Source organism: Narcine bancroftii, chromosome 4 (assembly GCF_036971445.1).
Source record: "Narcine bancroftii isolate sNarBan1 chromosome 4, sNarBan1.hap1, whole genome shotgun sequence".
NCBI classification, from domain to species: domain Eukaryota; kingdom Metazoa; phylum Chordata; class Chondrichthyes; order Torpediniformes; family Narcinidae; genus Narcine; species Narcine bancroftii.
This window is the reverse complement of record NC_091472.1, coordinates 162,713,355-162,736,960: the sequence shown is the minus strand read 5'-3', so window position 1 is coordinate 162,736,960 and position 23,606 is coordinate 162,713,355.

Genomic DNA, 23,606 nt, shown 5'->3' with positions numbered 1-23,606 from the left:
AACTATGATTCCCCGCCTCTGATTCCCCAGCTCTGATTCCCCGCCTCTGATTCCCCAGCTCTGATTCCCCGCCTCTGATTCCCCGCGTTCTATTCCCTGCCTCTGATTCCCCGCCTGTTATTCCCCATCTCTGATTCACCACCTCTGATTCCCCACCTCTGATTCCCCATATCTAATTCCCTGCCTCTGATTCCCCGCCTCTGATTCCCCGCCTCTGATTCCCTGCCACTGATTCCCTGCCCCTGATACCCCACCTCTGATTCCCCATATCTGATTCCCTGCCTCTGTTTCCCCGCCTCTGATTCCCCGCCTCTGATTCCCCATATCTGATTCCCCGCCTCTGATTCCCCAAGTCTGATTCCCCGCCTCTGATTCCCCAGCTCTGAATCCCCGCCTCTGATTCCCCGCGTCTGTTTCCCCGCCTCTGATTCCCCGCCTCTGTTTCCCCATATCTAAGTCCCCGACTCTGATTCCCCAACTCTGATTCCCCACCTCTGATTCCCCAGCTCTGATTCCCCGCCTCTGATTCCCCGCATCTGATTCCCTGCATCTGATTCCCAGCCTCTGATTCCCTGCCTCTGATTCCCAACCTCTGATTCCCCACCTCTGATTCCCCATATCTGATTCCCCGCCTCTGTTTCCCCGCCTTTGATTCCCCGCCTCTGTTTCCCCATATCTGATTCCCGGCCTCTGATTTTCCGCCTCTGATTCCCCGCCTCTGATTCCCTGCCTCTGATTCCCCATCTCCGATTCCGCACATCGGATTCCCTGCCTCTTATTCCCCGCCTCTGATTCCCCGCCTCTGATTCCCTGCTTCTGATTCCCAACCTCTGATTCCCCACCTCTGATTCCCCATATCTGATTCCCCGCCTCTGTTTCCCCGCCTCTGATTCCCCAACTCTGAATCCCCGCCTCTGATTCCCCAGCTCTGATTCCCCGCCTCTGATTCCCCGTGTTTGATTCCCTGCCTCTGATTCCCTGCCCTGATTCCCCACCTCTGATTCCCCGTGTTTGATTCCCTGCCTCTGATTCCCCGCCTCTGAATACCAGCCTCTGATTCCCCATATCTGATTCCCCGCCTCTGATTCCCTGCCTCTGATTCCCCAGCTCTGATTCCCCGCCTTTGATTCCCCCCGTCTGATTCCCAGCCTCTGAATCCCCGTGTCTGATTTCCTGATTCTGATTCCCCGCCTCTGATTCCCCATCTCTGATTCACCGCCTCTGATTCCCCATCTCTGATTCCCCACCTCTGATTCCCCGTGTCTGATTCCCCGTGTCTGATTCCCTGCCTCTGATTCCACGCCTCTGATTCCCCATATCTGATTCCCTGCCACTGATTCCCCGCCTCTGATTCCCCATCTCTGATTCACCACCTCTGATTCCCGGCCTCTGATTGCCCACCTCTGATTCCCCGCCTCTGATTCGCCAGCTATGATTCCCCCCCTCTGATTCCCCGCGTCTGATTCCCCGCCTCTGATTCCCCAACTCTAATACCCCGCCTCTGATTCCCCAGCTCTGATTCCCCGCATCTGATTCCCTGCCTCTGATTCCACGCCTCTGATTCCAGGCCTCTGATTCCCAACCTCTGATTCCCCACCTCTGATTCCCAATATCTGATTCCCCGCCTCTGTTTCACCGCCTCTGATTCCCCGCCTCTGTTTCCCCGCCTGTGATTCCCCAGCTCTGATTCCCCGCCTCTGATTCCCCATATCTGATTCCCATCCTCTGATTGCCCACCTCTGATTCCCCGCCTCTGATTCGCCAGCTCTGATTCCCCGCCTCTGATTCCCCGCATCTGATTCCCCGCCTCTGTTTCCCCATATCTAATTCCCCACCTCAGATGCCCCAACTCTGATACCCCGCCTCTGATTCCCCAGCTCTGATTCCCCGCCTCTGATTCCCCGCATCCGATTCCCCATATCTTATTCCCCGCCTCTGTTTCCCCGCCTTTGATTCCCCGCCTCTGTTTCCCCATATCAGATTCCCCGCCTCTGATTCCCAACTATGATTCCCCGCCTCTGATTCCCCAGCTCTGATTCCCCGCCTCTGATTCCCCAGCTCTGATTCCCCGCCTCTGATTCCCCGCGTTCTATTCCCTGCCTCTGATTCCCCGCCTGTTATTCCCCATCTCTGATTCACCACCTCTGATTCCCCACCTCTGATTCCCCATATCTAATTCCCTGCCTCTGATTCCCCGCCTCTGATTCCCCGCCTCTGATTCCCTGCCACTGATTCCCTGCCCCTGATACCCCACCTCTGATTCCCCATATCTGATTCCCTGCCTCTGTTTCCCCGCCTCTGATTCCCCGCCTCTGATTCCCCATATCTGATTCCCCGCCTCTGATTCCCCAAGTCTGATTCCCCGCCTCTGATTCCCCAGCTCTGAATCCCCGCCTCTGATTCCCCGCGTCTGTTTCCCCGCCTCTGATTCCCCGCCTCTGTTTCCCCATATCTAAGTCCCCGACTCTGATTCCCCAACTCTGATTCCCCACCTCTGATTCCCCAGCTCTGATTCCCCGCCTCTGATTCCCCGCATCTGATTCCCTGCATCTGATTCCCAGCCTCTGATTCCCTGCCTCTGATTCCCAACCTCTGATTCCCCACCTCTGATTCCCCATATCTGATTCCCCGCCTCTGTTTCCCCGCCTTTGATTCCCCGCCTCTGTTTCCCCATATCTGATTCCCGGCCTCTGATTTTCCACCTCTGATTCCCCGCCTCTGATTCCCTGCCTCTGATTCCCCATCTCCGATTCCGCACATCGGATTCCCTGCCTCTTATTCCCCGCCTCTGATTCCCCGCCTCTGATTCCCTGCTTCTGATTCCCAACCTCTGATTCCCCACCTCTGATTCCCCATATCTGATTCCCCGCCTCTGTTTCCCCGCCTCTGATTCCCCAACTCTGAATCCCCGCCTCTGATTCCCCAGCTCTGATTCCCCGCCTCTGATTCCCCGTGTTTGATTCCCTGCCTCTGATTCCCTGCCCTGATTCCCCACCTCTCATTCCCCGTGTTTGATTCCCTGCCTCTGATTCCCCGCCTCTGAATACCAGCCTCTGATTCCCCATATCTGATTCCCCGCCTCTGATTCCCTGCCTCTGATTCCCCAGCTCTGATTCCCCGCCTTTGATTCCCCCCGTCTGATTCCCAGCCTCTGAATCCCCGTGTCTGATTTCCTGATTCTGATTCCCCGCCTCTGATTCCCCATCTCTGATTCACCGCCTCTGATTCCCCATCTCTGATTCCCCACCTCTGATTCCCCGTGTCTGATTCCCCGTGTCTGATTCCCTGCCTCTGATTCCACGCCTCTGATTCCCCATATCTGATTCCCTGCCACTGATTCCCCGCCTCTGATTCCCCATCTCTGATTCACCACCTCTGATTCCCGGCCTCTGATTGCCCACCTCTGATTCCCCGCCTCTGATTCGCCAGCTATGATTCCCCCCCTCTGATTCCCCGCGTCTGATTCCCCGCCTCTGATTCCCCAACTCTAATACCCCGCCTCTGATTCCCCAGCTCTGATTCCCCGCATCTGATTCCCTGCCTCTGATTCCACGCCTCTGATTCCAGGCCTCTGATTCCCAACCTCTGATTCCCCACCTCTGATTCCCAATATCTGATTCCCCGCCTCTGTTTCACCGCCTCTGATTCCCCGCCTCTGTTTCCCCGCCTGTGATTCCCCAGCTCTGATTCCCCGCCTCTGATTCCCCATATCTGATTCCCATCCTCTGATTGCCCACCTCTGATTCCCCGCCTCTGATTCGCCAGCTCTGATTCCCCGCCTCTGATTCCCCGCATCTGATTCCCTGCCTCTGATTCCCCGCCTCTGATTCCCCATCTCTGATTCCCCGCCTGTGATTCCCCAGCTCTGATTCCCCACCTCTGATTCCCCAGCTCTGATTCCCAGCCTCTGATTCCCCGTGTTTGATCCCCTGCCTCTGATTACCTTCCTCTGATTCCCGGCCACTGATATCCCGCTTCTGATTCTGATTCCCTGCCTCTGATTCCCCATCTCTGATTCAACACATCAGAATCCCCGCCTCTGTTTCCACGCCTCTGATTCCCTGCCTCTGATTCCCAACCTCTGATTCCCCACCCCTGATTCCCCATATCTGATTCCCCGCCTCTGTTTCCCTGCCACTGATTCCCCGCCCCTGTTTCCCCATATCTGATTCCCCGCCTCTGATTCCCCAACTCTGATTCCCCGCCTCTGATTCCCCAGCTCTGATTCCCCGCCTCTGATTCCCCGTGTTTGATTCCCTGCCTCTGATTCCCCGCCTCTGATTCCCCATCTCTGATTCACCGCCTTTGATTCGCCACCTCTGATTCCCCATATCTGATTCCCCACCTCTGTTACCCCGCCTCTGATTCCCCGCCTCTGATTCCCCATATATCATTCCCCGCCTCTGAATCCCCATCTCTGATTCCCGGACTCTGATTCCCCACCTCTGATTCCCGGCCTCTTATTCCCGGCATCTGAATCCCGGCCTCTGATTCCCGGCCTCTGATTCCCCGCTTCTGATTCTGATTCCCTGCCTCTGATTCCCCATCTCTGATTCCGCACATCTGATTCCCTGCCTCTGATTCCCCACCTCTGATTCCCCATATCTGATTCCCCGCCTCTGTTTCCCCGCCTCTGATTCCCCGCCTCTGTTTCCCCATATCTAATTCCCCACCTCAGATGCCCCAACTCTGATACCCCGCCTCTGATTCCCCAGCTCTGATTCCCCGCCTCTGATTCCCCGCATCCGATTCCCCATATCTGATTCCCCGCCTCTGTTTCCCCGCCTTTGATTCCCCGCCTCTGTTTCCCCATATCTGATTCCCCGCCTCTGATTCCCAACTATGATTCCCCGCCTCTGATTCCCCAGCTCTGATTCCCCGCCTCTGATTCCCCAGCTCTGATTCCCCGCCTCTGATTCCCCAGCTCTGATTCCCCGCCTCTGATTCCCCAGCTCTGATTCCCCGCCTCTGATTCCCCAGCTCTGATTCCCAGCCTCTGATTCCCTGCCTCTGATTCCCAACCTCTGATTCCCCACCTCTGATTCCCCATATCTGATTCCCCGCCTCTGTTTCCCCGCCTTTGATTCCCCGCCTCTGTTTCCCCATATCTGATTCCCCACCTCTGATTCCCCGTGTTTGATTCCCTGCCTCTGATTCCCCGCCTCTGAATACCAGCCTCTGATTCCCCATATCTGATTCCCCGCCTCTGATTCCCTGCCTCTGATTCCCCAGCTCTGATTCCCCGCCTTTGATTCCCCCCGTCTGATTCCCAGCCTCTGAATCCCCGTGTCTGATTTCCTGATTCTGATTCACCGCCTCTGATTCCCCATCTCTGATTCACCGCCTCTGATTCCCCATCTCTGATTCCCCACCTCTGATTCCCCGTGTCTGATTCCCCGTGTCTGATTCCCTGCCTCTGATTCCACGCCTCTGATTCCCCATATCTGATTCCCTGCCACTGATTCCCCGCCTCTGATTCCCCATCTCTGATTCACCACCTCTGATTCCCGGCCTCTGATTGCCCACCTCTGATTCCCCGCCTCTGATTCGCCAGCTATGATTCCCCCCCTCTGATTCCCCGCGTCTGATTCCCCGCCTCTGATTCCCCAACTCTAATACCCCGCCTCTGATTCCCCAGCTCTGATTCCCCTCCTCTGATTCCCCGCATCTGATTCCCTGCCTCTGATTCCACGCCTCTGATTCCAGGCCTCTGATTCCCAACCTCTGATTCCCCACCTCTGATTCCCAATATCTGATTCCCCGCCTCTGTTTCACCGCCTCTGATTCCCCGCCTCTGTTTCCCCGCCTGTGATTCCCCAGCTCTGATTCCCCGCCTCTGATTCCCCATATCTGATTCCCATCCTCTGATTGCCCACCTCTGATTCCCCGCCTCTGATTCGCCAGCTCTGATTCCCCGCCTCTGATTCCCCGCATCTGATTCCCTGCCTCTGATTCCCCGCCTCTGATTCCCCATCTCTGATTCCCCGCCTGTGATTCCCCAGCTCTGATTCCCCACCTCTGATTCCCCAGCTCTGATTCCCAGCCTCTGATTCCCCGTGTTTGATCCCCTGCCTCTGATTACCTTCCTCTGATTCCCGGCCACTGATATCCCGCTTCTGATTCTGATTCCCTGCCTCTGATTCCCCATCTCTGATTCAACACATCTGAATCCCCGCCTCTGTTTCCACGCCTCTGATTCCCTGCCTCTGATTCCCAACCTCTGATTCCCCACCCCTGATTCCCCATATCTGATTCCCCGCCTCTGTTTCCCTGCCTCTGATTCCCCGCCCCTGTTTCCCCATATCTGATTCCCCGCCTCTGATTCCCCAACTCTGATACCCCGCCTCTGATTCCCCAGCTCTGATTCCCCGCCTCTGATTCCCCGTGTTTGATTCCCAGCCTCTGATTCCCCGCCTCTGATTCCCCATCTCTGATTCACCGCCTTTGATTCGCCACCTCTGATTCCCCATATCTGATTCCCCACCTCTGTTACCCCGCCTCTGATTCCCCGCCTCTGATTCCCCATATATCATTCCCCGCCTCTGAATCCCCATCTCTGATTCCCGGACTCTGATTCCCCACCTCTGATTCCCGGCCTCTTATTCCCGGCATCTGAATCCCGGCCTCTGATTCCCGGCCTCTGATTCCCCGCTTCTGATTCTGATTCCCTGCCTCTGATTCCCCATCTCTGATTCCGCACATCTGATTCCCTGCCTCTGATTCCCCACCTCTGATTCCCCATATCTGATTCCCCGCCTCTGTTTCCCCGCCTCTGATTCCCCGCCTCTGTTTCCCCATATCTAATTCCCCACCTCAGATGCCCCAACTCTGATACCCCGCCTCTGATTCCCCAGCTCTGATTCCCCGCCTCTGATTCCCCGCATCCGATTCCCCATATCTTATTCCCCGCCTCTGTTTCCCCGCCTTTGATTCCCCGCCTCTGTTTCCCCATATCAGATTCCCCGCCTCTGATTCCCAACTATGATTCCCCGCCTCTGATTCCCCAGCTCTGATTCCCCGCCTCTGATTCCCCAGCTCTGATTCCCCGCCTCTGATTCCCCGCGTTCTATTCCCTGCCTCTGATTCCCCGCCTGTTATTCCCCATCTCTGATTCACCACCTCTGATTCCCCACCTCTGATTCCCCATATCTAATTCCCTGCCTCTGATTCCCCGCCTCTGATTCCCCGCCTCTGATTCCCTGCCACTGATTCCCTGCCCCTGATACCCCACCTCTGATTCCCCATATCTGATTCCCTGCCTCTGTTTCCCCGCCTCTGATTCCCCGCCTCTGATTCCCCATATCTGATTCCCCGCCTCTGATTCCCCAAGTCTGATTCCCCGCCTCTGATTCCCCAGCTCTGAATCCCCGCCTCTGATTCCCCGCGTCTGTTTCCCCGCCTCTGATTCCCCGCCTCTGTTTCCCCATATCTAAGTCCCCGACTCTGATTCCCCAACTCTGATTCCCCACCTCTGATTCCCCAGCTCTGATTCCCCGCCTCTGATTCCCCGCATCTGATTCCCTGCATCTGATTCCCAGCCTCTGATTCCCTGCCTCTGATTCCCAACCTCTGATTCCCCACCTCTGATTCCCCATATCTGATTCCCCGCCTCTGTTTCCCCGCCTTTGATTCCCCGCCTCTGTTTCCCCATATCTGATTCCCGGCCTCTGATTTTCCGCCTCTGATTCCCCGCCTCTGATTCCCTGCCTCTGATTCCCCATCTCCGATTCCGCACATCGGATTCCCTGCCTCTGATTCCCCGCCTCTGATTCCCCGCCTCTGATTCCCTGCTTCTGATTCCCAACCTCTGATTCCCCACCTCTGATTCCCCATATCTGATTCCCCGCCTCTGTTTCCCCGCCTCTGATTCCCCAACTCTGAATCCCCGCCTCTGATTCCCCAGCTCTGATTCCCCGCCTCTGATTCCCCGTGTTTGATTCCCTGCCTCTGATTCCCTGCCCTGATTCCCCACCTCTGATTCCCCGTGTTTGATTCCCTGCCTCTGATTCCCCGCCTCTGAATACCAGCCTCTGATTCCCCATATCTGATTCCCCGCCTCTGATTCCCTGCCTCTGATTCCCCAGCTCTGATTCCCCGCCTTTGATTCCCCCCGTCTGATTCCCAGCCTCTGAATCCCCGTGTCTGATTTCCTGATTCTGATTCCCCGCCTCTGATTCCCCATCTCTGATTCACCGCCTCTGATTCCCCATCTCTGATTCCCCACCTCTGATTCCCCGTGTCTGATTCCCCGTGTCTGATTCCCTGCCTCTGATTCCACGCCTCTGATTCCCCATATCTGATTCCCTGCCACTGATTCCCCGCCTCTGATTCCCCATCTCTGATTCACCACCTCTGATTCCCGGCCTCTGATTGCCCACCTCTGATTCCCCGCCTCTGATTCGCCAGCTATGATTCCCCCCCTCTGATTCCCCGCGTCTGATTCCCCGCCTCTGATTCCCCAACTCTAATACCCCGCCTCTGATTCCCCAGCTCTGATTCCCCGCATCTGATTCCCTGCCTCTGATTCCACGCCTCTGATTCCAGGCCTCTGATTCCCAACCTCTGATTCCCCACCTCTGATTCCCAATATCTGATTCCCCGCCTCTGTTTCACCGCCTCTGATTCCCCGCCTCTGTTTCCCCGCCTGTGATTCCCCAGCTCTGATTCCCCGCCTCTGATTCCCCATATCTGATTCCCATCCTCTGATTGCCCACCTCTGATTCCCCGCCTCTGATTCGCCAGCTCTGATTCCCCGCCTCTGATTCCCCGCATCTGATTCCCTGCCTCTGATTCCCCGCCTCTGATTCCCCATCTCTGATTCCCCGCCTGTGATTCCCCAGCTCTGATTCCCCACCTCTGATTCCCCAGCTCTGATTCCCAGCCTCTGATTCCCCGTGTTTGATCCCCTGCCTCTGATTACCTTCCTCTGATTCCCGGCCACTGATATCCCGCTTCTGATTCTGATTCCCTGCCTCTGATTCCCCATCTCTGATTCAACACATCAGAATCCCCGCCTCTGTTTCCACGCCTCTGATTCCCTGCCTCTGATTCCCAACCTCTGATTCCCCACCCCTGATTCCCCATATCTGATTCCCCGCCTCTGTTTCCCTGCCACTGATTCCCCGCCCCTGTTTCCCCATATCTGATTCCCCGCCTCTGATTCCCCAACTCTGATTCCCCGCCTCTGATTCCCCAGCTCTGATTCCCCGCCTCTGATTCCCCGTGTTTGATTCCCTGCCTCTGATTCCCCGCCTCTGATTCCCCATCTCTGATTCACCGCCTTTGATTCGCCACCTCTGATTCCCCATATCTGATTCCCCACCTCTGTTACCCCGCCTCTGATTCCCCGCCTCTGATTCCCCATATATCATTCCCCGCCTCTGAATCCCCATCTCTGATTCCCGGACTCTGATTCCCCACCTCTGATTCCCGGCCTCTTATTCCCGGCATCTGAATCCCGGCCTCTGATTCCCGGCCTCTGATTCCCCGCTTCTGATTCTGATTCCCTGCCTCTGATTCCCCATCTCTGATTCCGCACATCTGATTCCCTGCCTCTGATTCCCCACCTCTGATTCCCCATATCTGATTCCCCGCCTCTGTTTCCCCGCCTCTGATTCCCCGCCTCTGTTTCCCCATATCTAATTCCCCACCTCAGATGCCCCAACTCTGATACCCCGCCTCTGATTCCCCAGCTCTGATTCCCCGCCTCTGATTCCCCGCATCCGATTCCCCATATCTGATTCCCCGCCTCTGTTTCCCCGCCTTTGATTCCCCGCCTCTGTTTCCCCATATCTGATTCCCCACCTCTGATTCCCAACTATGATTCCCCGCCTCTGATTCCCCAGCTCTGATTCCCCGCCTCTGATTCCCCAGCTCTGATTCCCCGCCTCTGATTCCCCAGCTCTGATTCCCCGCCTCTGATTCCCCAGCTCTGATTCCCCGCCTCTGATTCCCCAGCTCTGATTCCCAGCCTCTGATTCCCTGCCTCTGATTCCCAACCTCTGATTCCCCACCTCTGATTCCCCATATCTGATTCCCCGCCTCTGTTTCCCCGCCTTTGATTCCCCGCCTCTGTTTCCCCATATCTGATTCCCCACCTCTGATTCCCCGTGTTTGATTCCCTGCCTCTGATTCCCCGCCTCTGAATACCAGCCTCTGATTCCCCATATCTGATTCCCCGCCTCTGATTCCCTGCCTCTGATTCCCCAGCTCTGATTCCCCGCCTTTGATTCCCCCCGTCTGATTCCCAGCCTCTGAATCCCCGTGTCTGATTTCCTGATTCTGATTCACCGCCTCTGATTCCCCATCTCTGATTCACCGCCTCTGATTCCCCATCTCTGATTCCCCACCTCTGATTCCCCGTGTCTGATTCCCCGTGTCTGATTCCCTGCCTCTGATTCCACGCCTCTGATTCCCCATATCTGATTCCCTGCCACTGATTCCCCGCCTCTGATTCCCCATCTCTGATTCACCACCTCTGATTCCCGGCCTCTGATTGCCCACCTCTGATTCCCCGCCTCTGATTCGCCAGCTATGATTCCCCCCCTCTGATTCCCCGCGTCTGATTCCCCGCCTCTGATTCCCCAACTCTAATACCCCGCCTCTGATTCCCCAGCTCTGATTCCCCTCCTCTGATTCCCCGCATCTGATTCCCTGCCTCTGATTCCACGCCTCTGATTCCAGGCCTCTGATTCCCAACCTCTGATTCCCCACCTCTGATTCCCAATATCTGATTCCCCGCCTCTGTTTCACCGCCTCTGATTCCCCGCCTCTGTTTCCCCGCCTGTGATTCCCCAGCTCTGATTCCCCGCCTCTGATTCCCCATATCTGATTCCCATCCTCTGATTGCCCACCTCTGATTCCCCGCCTCTGATTCGCCAGCTCTGATTCCCCGCCTCTGATTCCCCGCATCTGATTCCCTGCCTCTGATTCCCCGCCTCTGATTCCCCATCTCTGATTCCCCGCCTGTGATTCCCCAGCTCTGATTCCCCACCTCTGATTCCCCAGCTCTGATTCCCAGCCTCTGATTCCCCGTGTTTGATCCCCTGCCTCTGATTACCTTCCTCTGATTCCCGGCCACTGATATCCCGCTTCTGATTCTGATTCCCTGCCTCTGATTCCCCATCTCTGATTCAACACATCTGAATCCCCGCCTCTGTTTCCACGCCTCTGATTCCCTGCCTCTGATTCCCAACCTCTGATTCCCCACCCCTGATTCCCCATATCTGATTCCCCGCCTCTGTTTCCCTGCCTCTGATTCCCCGCCCCTGTTTCCCCATATCTGATTCCCCGCCTCTGATTCCCCAACTCTGATTCCCCGCCTCTGATTCCCCAGCTCTGATTCCCCGCCTCTGATTCCCCGTGTTTGATTCCCAGCCTCTGATTCCCCGCCTCTGATTCCCCATCTCTGATTCACCGCCTTTGATTCGCCACCTCTGATTCCCCATATCTGATTCCCCACCTCTGTTACCCCGCCTCTGATTCCCCGCCTCTGATTCCCCATATATCATTCCCCGCCTCTGAATCCCCATCTCTGATTCCCGGACTCTGATTCCCCACCTCTGATTCCCGGCCTCTTATTCCCGGCATCTGAATCCCGGCCTCTGATTCCCGGCCTCTGATTCCCCGCTTCTGATTCTGATTCCCTGCCTCTGATTCCCCATCTCTGATTCCGCACATCTGATTCCCTGCCTCTGATTCCCCACCTCTGATTCCCCATATCTGATTCCCCGCCTCTGTTTCCCCGCCTCTGATTCCCCGCCTCTGTTTCCCCATATCTAATTCCCCACCTCAGATGCCCCAACTCTGATACCCCGCCTCTGATTCCCCAGCTCTGATTCCCCGCCTCTGATTCCCCGCATCCGATTCCCCATATCTTATTCCCCGCCTCTGTTTCCCCGCCTTTGATTCCCCGCCTCTGTTTCCCCATATCAGATTCCCCGCCTCTGATTCCCAACTATGATTCCCCGCCTCTGATTCCCCAGCTCTGATTCCCCGCCTCTGATTCCCCAGCTCTGATTCCCCGCCTCTGATTCCCCGCGTTCTATTCCCTGCCTCTGATTCCCCGCCTGTTATTCCCCATCTCTGATTCACCACCTCTGATTCCCCACCTCTGATTCCCCATATCTAATTCCCTGCCTCTGATTCCCCGCCTCTGATTCCCCGCCTCTGATTCCCTGCCACTGATTCCCTGCCCCTGATACCCCACCTCTGATTCCCCATATCTGATTCCCTGCCTCTGTTTCCCCGCCTCTGATTCCCCGCCTCTGATTCCCCATATCTGATTCCCCGCCTCTGATTCCCCAAGTCTGATTCCCCGCCTCTGATTCCCCAGCTCTGAATCCCCGCCTCTGATTCCCCGCGTCTGTTTCCCCGCCTCTGATTCCCCGCCTCTGTTTCCCCATATCTAAGTCCCCGACTCTGATTCCCCAACTCTGATTCCCCACCTCTGATTCCCCAGCTCTGATTCCCCGCCTCTGATTCCCCGCATCTGATTCCCTGCATCTGATTCCCAGCCTCTGATTCCCTGCCTCTGATTCCCAACCTCTGATTCCCCACCTCTGATTCCCCATATCTGATTCCCCGCCTCTGTTTCCCCGCCTTTGATTCCCCGCCTCTGTTTCCCCATATCTGATTCCCGGCCTCTGATTTTCCGCCTCTGATTCCCCGCCTCTGATTCCCTGCCTCTGATTCCCCATCTCCGATTCCGCACATCGGATTCCCTGCCTCTGATTCCCCGCCTCTGATTCCCCGCCTCTGATTCCCTGCTTCTGATTCCCAACCTCTGATTCCCCACCTCTGATTCCCCATATCTGATTCCCCGCCTCTGTTTCCCCGCCTCTGATTCCCCAACTCTGAATCCCCGCCTCTGATTCCCCAGCTCTGATTCCCCGCCTCTGATTCCCCGTGTTTGATTCCCTGCCTCTGATTCCCTGCCCTGATTCCCCACCTCTGATTCCCCGTGTTTGATTCCCTGCCTCTGATTCCCCGCCTCTGAATACCAGCCTCTGATTCCCCATATCTGATTCCCCGCCTCTGATTCCCTGCCTCTGATTCCCCAGCTCTGATTCCCCGCCTTTGATTCCCCCCGTCTGATTCCCAGCCTCTGAATCCCCGTGTCTGATTTCCTGATTCTGATTCCCCGCCTCTGATTCCCCATCTCTGATTCACCGCCTCTGATTCCCCATCTCTGATTCCCCACCTCTGATTCCCCGTGTCTGATTCCCCGTGTCTGATTCCCTGCCTCTGATTCCACGCCTCTGATTCCCCATATCTGATTCCCTGCCACTGATTCCCCGCCTCTGATTCCCCATCTCTGATTCACCACCTCTGATTCCCGGCCTCTGATTGCCCACCTCTGATTCCCCGCCTCTGATTCGCCAGCTATGATTCCCCCCCTCTGATTCCCCGCGTCTGATTCCCCGCCTCTGATTCCCCAACTCTAATACCCCGCCTCTGATTCCCCAGCTCTGATTCCCCGCATCTGATTCCCTGCCTCTGATTCCACGCCTCTGATTCCAGGCCTCTGATTCCCAACCTCTGATTCCCCACCTCTGATTCCCAATATCTGATTCCCCGCCTCTGTTTCACCGCCTCTGATTCCCCGCCTCTGTTTCCCCGCCTGTGATTCCCCAGCTCTGATTCCCCGCCTCTGATTCCCCATATCTGATTCCCATCCTCTGATTGCCCACCTCTGATTCCCCGCCTCTGATTCGCCAGCTCTGATTCCCCGCCTCTGATTCCCCGCATCTGATTCCCTGCCTCTGATTCCCCGCCTCTGATTCCCCATCTCTGATTCCCCGCCTGTGATTCCCCAGCTCTGATTCCCCACCTCTGATTCCCCAGCTCTGATTCCCAGCCTCTGATTCCCCGTGTTTGATCCCCTGCCTCTGATTACCTTCCTCTGATTCCCGGCCACTGATATCCCGCTTCTGATTCTGATTCCCTGCCTCTGATTCCCCATCTCTGATTCAACACATCAGAATCCCCGCCTCTGTTTCCACGCCTCTGATTCCCTGCCTCTGATTCCCAACCTCTGATTCCCCACCCCTGATTCCCCATATCTGATTCCCCGCCTCTGTTTCCCTGCCACTGATTCCCCGCCCCTGTTTCCCCATATCTGATTCCCCGCCTCTGATTCCCCAACTCTGATTCCCCGCCTCTGATTCCCCAGCTCTGATTCCCCGCCTCTGATTCCCCGTGTTTGATTCCCTGCCTCTGATTCCCCGCCTCTGATTCCCCATCTCTGATTCACCGCCTTTGATTCGCCACCTCTGATTCCCCATATCTGATTCCCCACCTCTGTTACCCCGCCTCTGATTCCCCGCCTCTGATTCCCCATATATCATTCCCCGCCTCTGAATCCCCATCTCTGATTCCCGGACTCTGATTCCCCACCTCTGATTCCCGGCCTCTTATTCCCGGCATCTGAATCCCGGCCTCTGATTCCCGGCCTCTGATTCCCCGCTTCTGATTCTGATTCCCTGCCTCTGATTCCCCATCTCTGATTCCGCACATCTGATTCCCTGCCTCTGATTCCCCACCTCTGATTCCCCATATCTGATTCCCCGCCTCTGTTTCCCCGCCTCTGATTCCCCGCCTCTGTTTCCCCATATCTAATTCCCCACCTCAGATGCCCCAACTCTGATACCCCGCCTCTGATTCCCCAGCTCTGATTCCCCGCCTCTGATTCCCCGCATCCGATTCCCCATATCTGATTCCCCGCCTCTGTTTCCCCGCCTTTGATTCCCCGCCTCTGTTTCCCCATATCTGATTCCCCGCCTCTGATTCCCAACTATGATTCCCCGCCTCTGATTCCCCAGCTCTGATTCCCCGCCTCTGATTCCCCAGCTCTGATTCCCCGCCTCTGATTCCCCATCTCTGATTCCCTGCCTCTGATTCCCCGCCTGTGATTCCCCATCTCTGATTCACCACCTCTGATTCCCCACCTCTGATTCCCCATATCTAATTCCCTGCCTCTGATTCCCCGCCTCTGATTCCCCGCCTCTGATTCCCTGCCACTGATTCCCTGCCCCTGATACCCCACCTCTGATTCCCCATATCTGATTCCCTGCCTCTGTTTCCCCGCCTCTGATTCCCCGCCTCTGATTCCCCATATCTGATTCCCCGCCTCTGATTCCCCAAGTCTGATTCCCCGCCTCTGATTCCCCAGCTCTGAATCCCCGCCTCTGATTCCCCGCGTCTGTTTCCCCGCCTCTGATTCCCCGCCTCTGTTTCCCCATATCTAAGTCCCCGACTCTGATTCCCCAACTCTGATTCCCCACCTCTGATTCCCCAGCTCTGATTCCCCGCCTCTGATTCCCCGCATCTGATTCCCTGCATCTGATTCCCAGCCTCTGATTCCCTGCCTCTGATTCCCAACCTCTGATTCCCCACCTCTGATTCCCCATATCTGATTCCCCGCCTCTGTTTCCCCGCCTTTGATTCCCCGCCTCTGTTTCCCCATATCTGATTCCCGGCCTCTGATTTTCCGCCTCTGATTCCCTGCCTCTGATTCCCCGCCTGTGATTCCCCATCTCTGATTCACCACCTCTGATTTCCCACCTCTGATTCCCCATATCTAATTCCCCGCCTCTGCTTGCCCGCCTCTCATTCCCCACCTCTGTTTCCCCATATCTGATTCCCCGCCTCTGAATCCCCAACTCTGATTCCCTGCCTCTGATTCACCAGCTCTGATTCCCCGCCTTTGATTCCCCCCGTCTGATTCCCAGCCTCTGAATCCCTGTCTTATTTCCTGCCTCTGATTCCCCGCCTCTGATTCCCCATCTCTGATTCACTGCCTCTGATTCCCCACATCTGATTCCCCATCTCTGATTCCGCACAACCGATTCCCTGCCTCTGATTCCCCGACTCTGATTCCCCACCTCTGATTCCCCGTGTCTGATTCCCTGCCTGTGATTCCCCGCCTCTGATTCCCCATCTCTGATTCCCCACCTCTGATTCCCCGTGTCTGATTCCCTTCCTTTGATTCCCCGCCTCTGATTCCCCGCCTCTGATTCCCTGCCACTGATTCCCCGCCCCTGATTCCCCACCTCTGATTCCCCATATCTTATTCCCCGCCTCTGTTTCCCCCCCTCTGATTCCCAGCCTCTGATTCCCCATATCTAATTCCCCGCCTCTGATTCCCCATATCTGATTCCCCGCCTCTATTTCCCCATATCTGCTTCGCCGCCTCTGATTCCCCAACTCTGACTCCCCGCCTCTGATACCCCAGCTCTGATTTCCCGCCTCTGATTCCCGGCATCCGATTCCCTGCCTCTGATTCCCCGCCTCTGATTCCCCATCTCTGATTCCCCGCCTCTGATTCCCCGTGTCTGATTCCCTGCCTCTGATTCCCCGCCTCTGATTCCCCATATCTGATACCCCGCCTCTGTTTTCCCGCCTCGGATTCCCTGCCTCTGATTCCCCATATCTGATTCCCCGCCTCTGATTCCCCAACTCTGATTCCCCGCCTCTGATTCCCCAGCTCTGAATCCCCGCCTCTGATTCCCCGCGTCTGATTCCCGGCCTCTGATTCCCGGCCTCTGATTCCCCGCTTCTGATTCTGATTCCCTGCCTCTGATTCCCCATCTCTGATTCCGCACATCTGATTCCCTGCCTCTGATTCCCCACCTCTGATTCCCCATATCTGATTCCCCGCCTCTGTTTCCCTGCCTCTGATTCCCAACCTCTGATTCCCCACCTCTGATTCCCCATATCTGATTCCCCGCCTCTGCTTCCCCGCCTCTGATTCCCCGCCTCTGTTTCCCCATATCTGATTCCCGGCCTCTGATTCCCCGCCTCTGATTCCCCGCCTCTGATTCCCTGCCTCTGATTCCCCATCTCCGATTCCGCACATCGGATTTCCAGCCTCTGATTCCCCGCCTCTGATTCCCCGCCTCTGATTCCCTGCTTCTGATTCCCAACCTCTGATTCCCCACCTCTGATTCCCCATATCTGATTTCCCGCCTCTGTTTCCCCGCCTCTGATTCCCCGCCTCTGATTCCCCAACTCTGAATCCCCGCCTCTGAATCCCCAGCTCTGATTCCACGCCTCTGATTCCCCGTGTTTGATTCCCTGCCTCTGATTCCCTGCCATGATTCCCCATCTCTGATTCACCGCCTTTAAATCGCCACCTCTGATTCCCCATATCTGATTCCCCTCCTCTGTTTCCCCGCCTCTGATTCCCAACCTCTGATTCCACACCTCTGATTCCCCATATCTGATTCCCCGCCTCTGTTTCCCCGCCTCTGATTCCCCGCCCCTGTTTCCCCATATCTGATTCCCCACCTCTGATTCTCCTACTCTGCTTCCCCGCCTCTGATTCCCCAGCTCTGATTCCCCGCCTCTGATTCCCCATTTTTGATTCCCTGCCTCTGATTCCCCGCCTCTGATTCCCCATCTCTGATTCACCGCCTTTGATTTGCCACCTCTGTTTCCCCATATCTGATTCCCCACCTCTGTTTCCCCGCCTCTGATTCCCCGCCTCTGATTCCCCATATCTGATTCCCCGGCTCTGATTGCCCACCTCTGATTCCCCGCCTCCGATTCGCCAGCTCTGATTCCCCGCCTCTGATTCCCCGCATCTGATTCCCTGCCTCTGATTCCCCGCCTCTGATTCCCCATCTCTGATTCACCGCCTTTGATTCGCCACCTCTGATTCCCCATATCTGATTCCCCACCTCTGTTTCCCGGCCTCTGATTCCCCGCCTCTGATTCTCCATATCTCATTCCCCGCCTCTGAATCCCCATCTCTGATTCCCGGACTCTGATTCCCCACCTCTGATTCCCGGCCTCTTATTCCCAGCATCTGATTCCCGGCCTCTGATTCCCGGCCTCTGATTCCCCGCTTCTGATTCCGATTCCCTGCCTCTGATTCCCCATCTCTGATTCCGCACATCTGATTCCCTGCCTCTGATTCCCTACCTCTGATACCCCATATCTGATTCCCCGCCTCTGTTTCCCCGCCTCTGATTCCCCGCCTCTGTTTCCCTATATCAAATTCCCCACCTCTGATGCCCCAACTCTGATTCCCCGCCTCTGATTCCCCAGCTCTGATTCCCCGCCTCTGATTCCCCGCATCCGATTCCCCATATCTGATTCCCCGCCTCTGTTTCCCCGCCTCTGATTCCCCGCCTCTGTTTCCCCATATCTGATTCCCCGCCTCTGATTCCCAACTATGATTCCCTGCCTCTGATTCCCCAGCTCTGATTCCCTGCCTCTGATTCCCTGCGTTCTATTCCCTGCCTCTGATTCCCCGCCTGTGATTCCCCATCTCTGATTCACCACCTCTGATTCCCCACATCTGATTCCCCATATCTAATTCCCCGCCTCTCTTTGCCCGCCTCTGATTCCCCGCCTCTGTTTCCCCATATCTGATTCCCCGTCTCTGAATCCCCAACTCTGATTCCCTGCCTCTGATTCCCCAGCTCTGATTCCCCGCCTTTGATTCCCCCCGTCTGATTCCCAGCCTCTGAATCCCCGTGTCTGATTTCCTGCCTCTGATTCCCCGCCTCTGATTCCCCATCTCTGATTCACCGCCTCTGATTCCCCACCTCTGATTCCCCATCTCTGATTCCGCACATCCGATTCCCTGCCTCTGATTCCCCAACTCTGATTCCCCGCCTCTGATTCCCCATCTCTGATTCCCCACCTCTGATTCCCCGTGTTTGATTCCCTGCCTCTGATTCCCCGCCTCTTAATACCAGCCTCTAATTCCCCATATCTGATTCCCCGCCTCTGATTCCCTGCCTCTGATTCCCCAGCTCTGATTCCCCGCCTTTGATTCCCCCCGTCTGATTCCCAGCCTCTGAATCCCCGTGTCTGATTTCCTGATTCTGATTCCCCGCCTCTGATTCCCCATCTCTGATTCACCGCCTCTGATTCCCCATCTCTGATTCCCCACCTCTGATTCCCCGTGTCTGATTCCCCGTGTCTGATTCCCTGCCTCTGATTCCACGCCTCTGATTCCCCATATCTGATTCCCTGCCACTGATTCCCCGCCTCTGATTCCCCATCTCTGATTCACCACCTCTGATTCCCGGCCTCTGATTGCCCACCTCTGATTCCCCGCCTCTGATTCGCCAGCTATGATTCCCCCCCTCTGATACCCCGCGTCTGATTCCCCGCCTCTGATTCCCCAACTCTAATACCCCGCCTCTGATTCCCCAGCTCTGATTCCCCTCCTCTGATTCCCCGCATCTGATTCCCTGCCTCTGATTCCACGCCTCTGATTCCAGGCCTCTGATTCCCAACCTCTGATTCCCCACCTCTGATTCCCAATATCTGATTCCCCGCCTCTGTTTCACCGCCTCTGATTCCCCGCCTCTGTTTCCCCGCCTGTGATTCCCCAGCTCTGATTCCCCGCCTCTGATTCCCCATATCTGATTCCCATCCTCTGATTGCCCACCTCTGATTCCCCGCCTCTGATTCGCCAGCTCTGATTCCCCGCCTCTGATTCCCCGCATCTGATTCCCTGCCTCTGATTCCCCGCCTCTGATTCCCCATCTCTGATTCCCCGCCTGTGATTCCCCAGCTCTGATTCCCCACCTCTGATTCCCCAGCTCTGATTCCCAGCCTCTGATTCCCCGTGTTTGATCCCCTGCCTCTGATTACCTTCCTCTGATTCCCGGCCACTGATATCCCGCTTCTGATTCTGATTCCCTGCCTCTGATTCCCCATCTCTGATTCAACACATCTGAATCCCCGCCTCTGTTTCCACGCCTCTGATTCCCTGCCTCTGATTCCCAACCTCTGATTCCCCACCCCTGATTCCCCATATCTGATTCCCCGCCTCTGTTTCCCTGCCTCTGATTCCCCGCCCCTGTTTCCCCATATCTGATTCCCCGCCTCTGATTCCCCAACTCTGATTCCCCGCCTCTGATTCCCCAGCTCTGATTCCCCGCCTCTGATTCCCCGTGTTTGATTCCCTGCCTCTGATTCCCCGCCTCTGATTCCCCATCTCTGATTCACCGCCTTTGATTCGCCACCTCTGATTCCCCATATCTGATTCCCCACCTCTGTTACTCCGCCTCTGATTCCCCGCCTCTGATTCCCCATATATCATTCCCCGCCTCTGAATCCCCATCTCTGATTCCCGGACTCTGATTCCCCACCTCTGATTCCCGGCCTCTTATTCCCGAATCTGAATCCCGGCCTCTGATTCCCGGCCTCTGATTCCCCGCTTCTGATTCTGATTCCCTGCCTCTGATTCCCCATCTCTGATTCCGCACATCTGATTCCCTGCCTCTGATTCCCCACCTCTGATTCCCCATATCTGATTCCCCGCCTCTGTTTCCCCGCCTCTGATTCCCCACCTCTGATTCCCCATATCTGATTCCCCGCCTCTGTTTCCCCGCCTCTGATTCCCCGCCTCTGTTTCCCCGTATCTAATTCCCCACCTCAGATGCCCCAACTCTGATACCCCGCCTCTGATTCCCCAGCTCTGATTCCCCGCCTCTGATTCCCCGCATCCGATTCCCCATATCTGATTCCCCGCCTCTGTTTCCCCGCCTTTGATTCCCCGCCTCTGTTTCCCCATATCTGATTCCCCGCCTCTGATTCCCAACTATGATTCCCCGCCTCTGATTCCCCAGCTCTGATTCCCCGCCTCTGATTCCCCGCCTCTGATTCCCCGCGTTCTATTCCCTGCCTCTGATTCCCCGCCTGTGATTCCCCATCTCTGATTCACCACCTCTGATTCCCCACCTCTGATTCCCCATATCTAATTCCCTGCCTCTGATTCCCCGCCTCTGATTCCCCGCATCTGATTCCCTGCATCTGATTCCCAGCCTCTGATTCCCTGCCTCTGATTCCCAACCTCTGATTCCCCACCTCTGATTCCCCATATCTGATTCCCCGCCTCTGTTTCCCCGCCTTTGATTCCCCGCCTCTGTTTCCCCATATCTGATTCCCGGCCTCTGATTTTCCGCCTCTGATTCCCCGCCTCTGATTCCCTGCCTCTGATTCCCCATCTCCGATTCCGCACATCGGATTCCCTGCCTCTGATTCCCCGCCTCTGATTCCCCGCCTCTGATTCCCTGCCTCTGATTCCCCGCCTCTGATTCCCCACCTCTGATTCCCCATATCTGATTCCCCGCCTCTGTTTCCCCGCCTCTGATTCCCCAACTCTGAATCCCCGCCTCTGATTCCCCAGCTCTGATTCCCCGCCTCTGATTCCCCGTGTTTGATTCCCCGCCTCTGATTCCCCGTGTTTGATTCCCTGCCTCTGATTCCCTGCCCTGATTCCCCATCTCTGATACACCGCCTTTAATTCGCCACCGCTGATTCCCCATATCTGATTCCCCGCCTCTGTTTCCCCGCCTCTGATTCCCCGCCCCTGTTTCCCCATATCTGATTCCCCACCTCTGATTCTCCTACTCTGCTTCCCCGCCTCTGATTCCCCAGCTCTGATTCCCCGCCTCTGATTCCCCATTTTTGATTCCCTGCCTCTGATTCCCCACCTCTGATTCCCCATATCTGATTCCCCGCCTCTGTTTCCCCGCCTCTGATTCCCCAACTCTGAATCCCCGCCTCTGATTCCCCAGCTCTGATTCCCCGCCTCTGATTCCCCGTGTTTGATTCCCTGCCTCTGATTCCCTGCCCTGATTCCCCACCTCTGATTCCCCGTGTTTGATTCCCTGCCTCTGATTCCCCGCCTCTGAATACCAGCCTCTGATTCCCCATATCTGATTCCCCGCCTCTGATTCCCTGCCTCTGATTCCCCAGCTCTGATTCCCCGCCTTTGATTCCCCCCGTCTGATTCCCAGCCTCTGAATCCCCGTGTCTGATTTCCTGATTCTGATTCCCCGCCTCTGATTCCCCATCTCTGATTCACCGCCTCTGATTCCCCATCTCTGATTCCCCACCTCTGATTCCCCGTGTCTGATTCCCCGTGTCTGATTCCCTGCCTCTGATTCCACGCCTCTGATTCCCCATATCTGATTCCCTGCCACTGATTCCCCGCCTCTGATTCCCCATCTCTGATTCACCACCTCTGATTCCCGGCCTCTGATTGCCCACCTCTGATTCCCCGCCTCTGATTCGCCAGCTATGATTCCCCCCCTCTGATTCCCCGCGTCTGATTCCCCGCCTCTGATTCCCCAACTCTAATACCCCGCCTCTGATTCCCCAGCTCTGATTACCCACATCTGATTCCCTGCCTCTGATTCCACGCCTCTGATTCCAGGCCTCTGATTCCCAACCTCTGATTCCCCACCTCTGATTCCCAATATCTGATTCCCCGCCTCTGTTTCACCGCCTCTGATTCCCCGCCTCTGTTTCCCCGCCTGTGATTCCCCAGCTCTGATTCCCCGCCTCTGATTCCCCATATCTGATTCCCATCCTCTGATTGCCCACCTCTGATTCCCCGCCTCTGATTCGCCAGCTCTGATTCCCCGCCTCTGATTCCCCGCATCTGATTCCCTGCCTCTGATTCCCCGCCTCTGATTCCCCATCTCTGATTCCCCGCCTGTGATTCCCCAGCTCTGATTCCCCACCTCTGATTCCCCAGCTCTGATTCCCAGCCTCTGATTCCCCGTGTTTGATCCCCTGCCTCTGATTACCTTCCTCTGATTCCCGGCCACTGATATCCCGCTTCTGATTCTGATTCCCTGCCTCTGATTCCCCATCTCTGATTCAACACATCAGAATCCCCGCCTCTGTTTCCACGCCTCTGATTCCCTGCCTCTGATTCCCAACCTCTGATTCCCCACCCCTGATTCCCCATATCTGATTCCCCGCCTCTGTTTCCCAGCCACTGATTCCCCGCCCCTGTTTCCCCATATCTGATTCCCCGCCTCTGATTCCCCAACTCTGATTCCCCGCCTCTGATTCCCCAGCTCTGATTCCCCGCCTCTGATTCCCCGTGTTTGATTCCCTGCCTCTGATTCCCCGCCTCTGATTCCCCATCTCTGATTCACCGCCTTTGATTCGCCACCTCTGATTCCCCATATCTGATTCCCCACCTCTGTTACCCCGCCTCTGATTCCCCGCCTCTGATTCCCCATATATCATTCCCCGCCTCTGAATCCCCATCTCTGATTCCCGGACTCTGATTCCCCACCTCTGATTCCCGGCCTCTTATTCCCGGCATCTGAATCCCGGCCTCTGATTCCCAGCCTCTGATTCCCCGCTTCTGATTCTGATTCCCTGCCTCTGATTCCCCATCTCTGATTCCGCACATCTGATTCCCTGCCTCTGATTCCCCACCTCTGATTCCCCATATCTGATTCCCCGCCTCTGTTTCCCCGCCTCTGATTCCCCGCCTCTGTTTCCCCATATCTAATTCCCCACCTCAGATGCCCCAACTCTGATACCCCGCCTCTGATTCCCCAGCTCTGATTCCCCGCCTCTGATTCCCCGCATCCGATTCCCCATATCTGATTCCCCGCCTCTGTTTCCCCGCCTTTGATTCCCCGCCTCTGTTTCCCCATATCTGATTCCCCGCCTCTGATTCCCAACTATGATTCCCCGCCTCTGATTCCCCAGCTCTGATTCCCCGCCTCTGATTCCCCAGCTCTGATTCCCCGCCTCTGATTCCCCATCTCTGATTCCCTGCCTCTGATTCCCCGCCTGTGATTCCCCATCTCTGATTCACCACCTCTGAT